This window comes from Dasypus novemcinctus, chromosome 31 (genome assembly GCF_030445035.2).
Source record: "Dasypus novemcinctus isolate mDasNov1 chromosome 31, mDasNov1.1.hap2, whole genome shotgun sequence".
Lineage (NCBI taxonomy): Eukaryota > Metazoa > Chordata > Mammalia > Cingulata > Dasypodidae > Dasypus > Dasypus novemcinctus.
This window is the reverse complement of record NC_080703.1, coordinates 34,343,615-34,350,838: the sequence shown is the minus strand read 5'-3', so window position 1 is coordinate 34,350,838 and position 7,224 is coordinate 34,343,615. Positions and strand designations below refer to the sequence as shown.

General features: G+C 47.5%; 1 pseudogene; it reads left to right on the top strand.

The window, feature by feature from the left end:
- Window positions 1–2,641: 2,641 nt before the first annotated feature.
- Window positions 2,642–3,214, top strand: LOC131277004 (calcium/manganese antiporter SLC30A10 pseudogene; annotated as a pseudogene).
- The last annotated feature ends 4,010 nt before the right edge of the window (window positions 3,215–7,224 follow it).

The window sequence follows — 7,224 nt, the reverse complement described above, 5'->3', positions numbered from 1 at the left end:
GGAAGCAGTCTCCCCGCCCCGCGTCCCTCTTCTCTCTCCCCATGCCCCGTGGCCCAGGCCTTGGCCTCTGAAAGCTGCAGGCCTGATCACACCACGAGGTCCCTGGCTGGCTCTTCAGTGCCAAGGAAGAGAAAACAAACGTGGCTTAAGCCGGCACGCAGGCCCGCCGTGCTCAGGCTGGCCCCAGCAGGCCCCCGGGGACCCTCCACTGCAGCCAGCCTTCCCACCCCCGGCCCTTTGCACACTCAGGGCCCTGGGCCTGCGGGTATTTCCGTCTGACTTCCCAGCTGCGAGCTCTCCCCGTAGCCAGGACATCCAGCACACTGCAGAAGAAGGAGCTGCTTCTCAAAGGCTCCTGAAAGAGTGGCAAGCGTCCCCCTCAGCCCTTCCTGATCTACCTTCCAGAAAGAAGAGGCTTTGTGGACCAGAAGTCGGGCTTCCCTGAGCCCCAGGGAGAGGGCAGACTTTGTGTGCATTTTCTATGGGAAAAAAAGACAAGTCACCTGGCAGGATGGATTGCCCCTTGGGTTTTTTGGAAGCCTGGGCGACAGGTAGAAAATTGGTGGCTGAGGATCTCATTGGGTAGGCCGAGAAATCGTTTTATACGAAGTTTACTTCTTAGTTGCCGTTTTCATAAATTGGCAGATTGCACGTGAAAATCTAAATTTCTGGGTTTTCTTGGAAAAAACGGAAGGATTTTGTACCCCTGGGCCTATGTTTTCACATGGCAAAGCTTGGCAGGCTGGTCCCCTTTAGAGAGGTCACGCATTTTCCAGGTTTCCACAATCCCCACCCCTCCCCAAGGTCTTACACCGCCCACGTCATTCACATGTTACCTCCCTGTTCTTGGAAGCATCTGGGTTTTCCATTCCTGCTTGGACCCACCCAGGGGACTAATCCAAGACATTTGAAGGGAAAGGAGATGGTGGGCCTGAGCAGAGCTTCAAGAGTGAAAGAGGTGGGAAAGCAGACTTGGCTCAACTGATAGAGCATCTGCCTACCATATGGAGAGTCCAGGGTTCAAACCCAGGGCCTCCTGACCTGTGCGGTGAGCTGGCCCACGTGCAGTGATGATGTGTGCAAGGAGTGCCGTACCACCCAGGGGTGTCCCTACCTAGGGGAGCCCCATGTGCAAGGAATGTGCCCGGCAAGGAGAGCAGCCCTACACGAAAAAAAAAGCACAGCGCCCCCCAGGAGTGGCACCACACACACAGAGAGCTGACACAGCAAGATGACACACCAAAAAGAGATGCAGTTTCCCAGTGCCACCTGACAATGCAAGCAGATGCAGAAGAACACACAGGCAATGGACACAGAGAGCAGACAGCAGGGGGGAAGGGGAGAGAAATAAATAAAATAAATCTTGAAAAAAAGAGAAGAGTGAAAAAGGGGGAAGCAGCTGTGGTTCAAGCATTTGGGCACCCGCCTACCACATAGGAGGTCCCAGGTTCAGTTCCTGGTGCCTCCTAAAGAAGACAAGCAAGACAGTAGTGAGCTGACGCAACAAAGAGACACAAGGAGAGACACAACAAGCAGGGAGCAGAGTGGCTCAAGTGACTGGGCCCCTCCCTCCCACATGGGAGGTCCCAGGTTCAGTTCCTGGTACCAAGCACACAACAAATGGACACAGAGAGCAGACAGCAAGCACAAACAACAAGGAGGAGGGGTGGGGAGAAATAAATAAAGTAAATAAATCTTCACAAAAAGACAAGAGTGAAAGAAGACATGGCCACCGATGAGTCCTTAGAATCTGGGCCGACTGTGACACACACTGAGGGCCAGGAGCTGGCGTGGAAAAGGCTGAGGGCGGATGGGGCTCTATGACGAAAGTGCTCTCACCTTGAGAGCATGCTGGGGCATCCCCGTGGCTGTGCTGGGTCCAGGGGCACTGGGGCCACCGTCAGCAGTGGCCACATCACTGACCCACCTTCACCTGGACACAGGCCGGGAGCAGCAGCTCCCGATAACGCATCAGCAGAAGGCCTGGGCCCACCTCCTCTTTCTTGCCTCGCCCCACAGTCCTTGTACAACCATGGTGGGGTGGAGGCTGTGACCCTGCGGGACAGCTCCAAAGGGCCAGGCAGAACCCCCCACCGCAGTTGGGCAGCGCCCAACCTGGGCGACCGTACACATGGCGGCCCCGGCTGGAGGCAGTGTATATGTGCATTACCTCTCAAATTTCCTGATGTTGGACTTCTCACCAATCTCAAAAGTAGGGGCCGAGAACTTTAATTTTATTTTTAAAAATAAATGGAGAGGGAAGCGGCTGTGGCTCAATCAGTTGGGCTCCCGTGTACCATATGGGGGGCCCTGGGTTCGTGTCCCAGAGGCCTCCTTGTGAAGGCAGGCTGGCCTGCGCCCGCAGAGAGCCACCGGACCGCAAGCACTGCGGAGAGCCGACTCAGCAAGGTGACACAACAAAAAAGAAGGGAGACAAGCGAAAACGCAGAAGAGCGCGCAGCAAATGGACACAGAGAGCAGACAGCAAGCAAGCCGCAAGGGGGGGAGGGAAAATAAATAAAAATAAATATGGACACACAGGAGAACGCACAGTGAATGGACACAGAGAGCAGACAGCACGCCAAAAGCCACAAGGCGGGGAAATAAAATTTAAAAAAATAAAAATTTAAAAAAAAAATAAATGGAGAAAAGGTACATCAATTCCCAGAAGACAGGAACCACTGCTCATTCTCAGTGCTGGAGTTACCGGGTTGATCTTAACTATGTAATCTCCTTGAACTGCTGTTACTGCACAGCACCCAGGCCCCAGGTGAAACGGAGGATTCCCTAAACACCCAGAAGGAGCCCAAAGAGACTAGGAAAAAGGAGGGAAAGTCCGCAGCCTTGCCGATCAGAAGTGTCCTTTTGCCCATGACAGGACATGCGCTGGGGTCATCGGTCACGGGATCGTGGCCGGCATGTTGTATGTGCTTCTCTGAAACGTGCGGCCCCGTGTAACTGTGAGTGCAGCGCTGACCCCAGCCTTCCTGTCATCGTGGCCATCGTGACTTCGTCACGGGCCCTTCCACTCATGAAGGAGACTGCAGCCGCTCTGCTGGAGATGGTCCCCAAAGGAGTTGACAAGGAAGAACTGGCGAGTAAACTCTCCAGCATGCCTGGATTAGCCGTGTACGTGGAGTGCTCAGCTGGGAACTTACAAGTGCACACCAAGTGTCGAAAGGACAGGGGAGGGAAGCAGATGTGGCTCAAGTGACTGAGCTCCTGCCTACCAAGCGGGAGGTCCCCGGTTCAGTTCCCGGTGCCTCCTAAAGAAACAGACGCAGCAAGTGCAAACAATGAGGGGGTGGGGAGAAATTAATTAATTAAATCTTTAAAAAAGGACAGGCGCTATCAGGATGCCTACATGAAAATTAAAGACATTGGGAAGCGGCTGTAGTTCAATTGACTGGGCTCCCGTCTACCATATGGGAGGCCCTGGGTTCGCTTCCCAGGGCCTCCTTGTCAAGGCAAGCTGGCCCGTGCCCACGGAGAGCTGACGCAGCAAGATGACGCAACAAAGGGAGACAAGCAGACACAGAAAAACATTCAGCAAATGGACACAGAGCAGACAGCAAGCAAGCCACAAAGGGGGGGTAAATAAAATTTTAAAAATAAATCTTTGAAAAAAAAAGGAAGCAGATTTGGCCCAACAGATAGGGCATCCACTACCACATGGGAGATACTGGGTTTAAACCCAGGGCCTCCTGACCCGTGTGGAGCTGGCCCATGCGCAGTGCTGATGCACGCACCGAGTGCCCTGCCACGCAGGGGTGTCCCCCACGTAAGGGAGCCCCACATGCAAGGAGTGAGCCCTGTAAGGAGAGCCGCCCAGCGCGAAAGAAAGTGCAGCCTGCCCAGGAATGGTGCCGCACACACGGAGAGCTGACACAACAAGATGACGCAACAAAAAGAGACACAGATTCCCAGTACCGCTGACAAGAATATAAATGGACACAGAAGAAGACACAGAGAGCAGAAAACTGTGGGGAGGGAGAGGGGAGGGAGAAAATAAATAAAATAAATAAAATATAAAAAAAAATTTTTAATTAAAAAAAAAATTAGAGACATCATCCCCCATGTGGGATCCACACCGTGATCATCCAGCTGGGAAATGTGCCCTGGAAAGAAGGGCAGGAGCACGAGGACCTGCTGCTCCCCTACAGCTCCAAGGCCTGTGCCAAGCAGCTGTGCTGCCCCATCCAGCACGGCCCCTGGCCGGTGGCCACGGCTGTTCCGCCCGAGACACATACCAAAACGGTGGCCTCAGCAGAAGTGACACCACGGCAGTGGCTGTTGAAGTGTCTTTGGACGGCTCTCCGACCGACCATGGATAAGACTCAGGAGACCAACATTTTGTAAACGGCACACATATTTTTTTCCTTTTCCATCTTGTTGTGTCAGCTCTCCGTGTGTGCAAAGCAGGCACTCCACCCCTCAGCGACCCCTGCTTTGCCAAAGAGCACACGCTTTTAGCCTGGGGCCCACACAAGCAGACTGGACAGGCGAGCACTTGACCATCAACTTGGCTTACTCAAAGAGTTGTGTGGATCGTAGGCACCGACCAAACTCTCCATGTGCAGTCTCTGTGCTTAGTAAAGGGTTGGCTATTTGGGACTTTAAGTTTTTTTAATATATTTTTATTACAGAAGCTGTGAACTTACAAAACAATCGTGCACATGTGTAGAATTCCCATACAGCACCCCTTCTTCAACACACCACACCGTGGTGGAACATTATGAGATAACATCAGAATATACCCACTAACTATGGTCCATAGCGGACATTTGGCATATTTTTTCCCATATTCCCCTATTATTAACACAGTTCATCTTTGGCTTTGATGCAAGAATATTATAGTATTGCTGTTAACTATAATCCATAGGTTACACTAATTGTATTTCTCCCATGCTTCTCCACAGTCTTACCACTTGCAATAGTGACATACATCCATTCTAGTTCACAGAAGAACATTCTAGTATTTGTACTGTTAACCATAACTGTCATCCACTCTGGGTTCACTGTATTATTCAGTCTCTAGATTATTCCATACCTTTCTTTCAATTGACATTACATCCCTAGATTACCCTTTTTAGCCACGACCCCACTTAACCAGCTCCTGCTCATTATAATATATTACCATCAACTCTATCCATTTCCACACTTTTACAGTCAAGGTAATTAAAACTTCTACGTACATTAAGCATCAGTACTCCTTCACAACCCTCCTAATAACCTATACGCCAGGTTTCAATTCCACGCATTTAGTCTTCATATTTAGTTCATATTAGTGAGACAAGGCAATATTTGTTCTTTTGTGTTTGGCTTATTTCACTTAACATAATGTCTTCAAGAATCATCCATGTTATCACATGTGTCCCAATTTTCATTTCTTCTTACTGCAGCATGGGATTCCATCATATGTATAGTCAATATTTTGCTTATCCATTCATTGGTTGATGGACACTTGGGTTATTTCCATCTTTTGATAATTGTGGATAACGCCACTATGAACATTGGTGTGCAGATGTCTGTTCATGTCACAGTTTTCAGTTCTTCTGGATACATTCCTAGGAGAGGAATTGCCTGATCATATGGCAGTTCTATATTTAGCTTCCTGAGGAACTGCCAAACTGTCTTCCACAGAGGCTGCCCCATTTTACAATCCCACCAACAGTGAAGGAGGGTTCCTATTTCTCCACTTCCTCTCCAACACTTACTGATTTCTGTTGTTGTTTTTTTTAAATAATGGCCATTCTATGCAGTGCGAGATGATATCTCGTTGTTTTGATTTGCAGTTTCCTAATAGCTAGTGACATGGAACATTTTTTCATGAGCTTTTTGGCCATTTGTATTTCCTCTTTGGAGAAACGTCTCTATTTAAGTCTTTTGCCCGTTTTTAACTGGATTATTTGCTCTTTCATTGTTGAGTTATATGATCTCTTTATATAGCATGGAAATCAAACCCTTATCAGATACATGGTTTCCAAATATTTTCTCCCATTGAGTGGGCTGCCTTTTCACCTTCTTGATGAAGTCCTTTGGATCACAGAAAGGTTTACGTGTGAGGAGATCCCATTTATGCATGTTTTTCTTTCATTGATGATTTCAGTGTAAGGTTTAATTGTTCTATCTACCACCAGGTCTTGAAGCTGTTTCCCTACATTTTCTTCTAGGAGTTTTATGGTTCTAGCTTTTCTGTTTAGGCCTTTGATGCATTTTGAGTTAATCTGTGAATGGGGATTTTACTTTTTATGTGACTGGTGCATTGCCTTGGGCATCTCATGTGGCTCTTCCACAGTTTAGACTGAGCACTGATTCTTGAAAGCGCACTGCCCTAGTGAAGGCTAGAACTCAGTGACTGTGGACAGAAAATTCAAAGTAGTTTGCTTTCTGAACCGATTAGAACTTCTAGCTGACTCTCAGGTGAGCTGAGTGCATTGGGAAAAAAACCCTTAAAAATCATAATAGCTTTTTTTTCTCACGAGATCACTCACAGGGGAAAGCGAGGTATTCTTGTCACTGCAGAAATACTTTTTTCTTTTGACTCACTTTTGAGTACGTGTAAAATGAAAACCTACTAAGGTAGAAAATGTTTTCAGAACATAAGAAGGGGTGGAGTTTAGTAGGGGATCCAAAAGAAAGCTTTGGATCATCTCTTCATTTTGAGAGGCAGAGAGAAAATAAATGTTTACTTTGGGCTGTGAAATGAATCACAGCTGTGGGGTGTTCCAGTGTTTCAATATATAAGATACATTTTTTTTCACTTGGAAATGTGGGAGTAGTTCTACTTCCTTAAATAGGACACAAGTACTTATTTGACTGGCTTTTAGAGTCAGCCCCACAAGAACGGTTTTCATTTATTGCTTTACTAATGATTTACTTTGTCCAAATTTCCTTTGGGTCTTCTTTATTAGGATTATATTGATCTATGTAACATTTTTTCAGGAGAAAATAAGCGTTCTTGGGATAGAAGAGTATATATGACACTGAGTATTCGTTCCTATCAAATAAGCTAGATTGTCTTTTTAAAAAATTAATTAAATAAATGGAGACTGGCTTGCTTCTCTAGTATAGTCTAGTAAGCAAATTCTGTTACAAAAACATATACTTCTCAAGGACAAAAAGCATACTTTGCTCTTCTAGTCTCTTCCACAGTGTTTTGCAAAATGAACATATATATTGACTCAATATATGTCCGAACACAGAATCTCTTGCCCCAGTAAA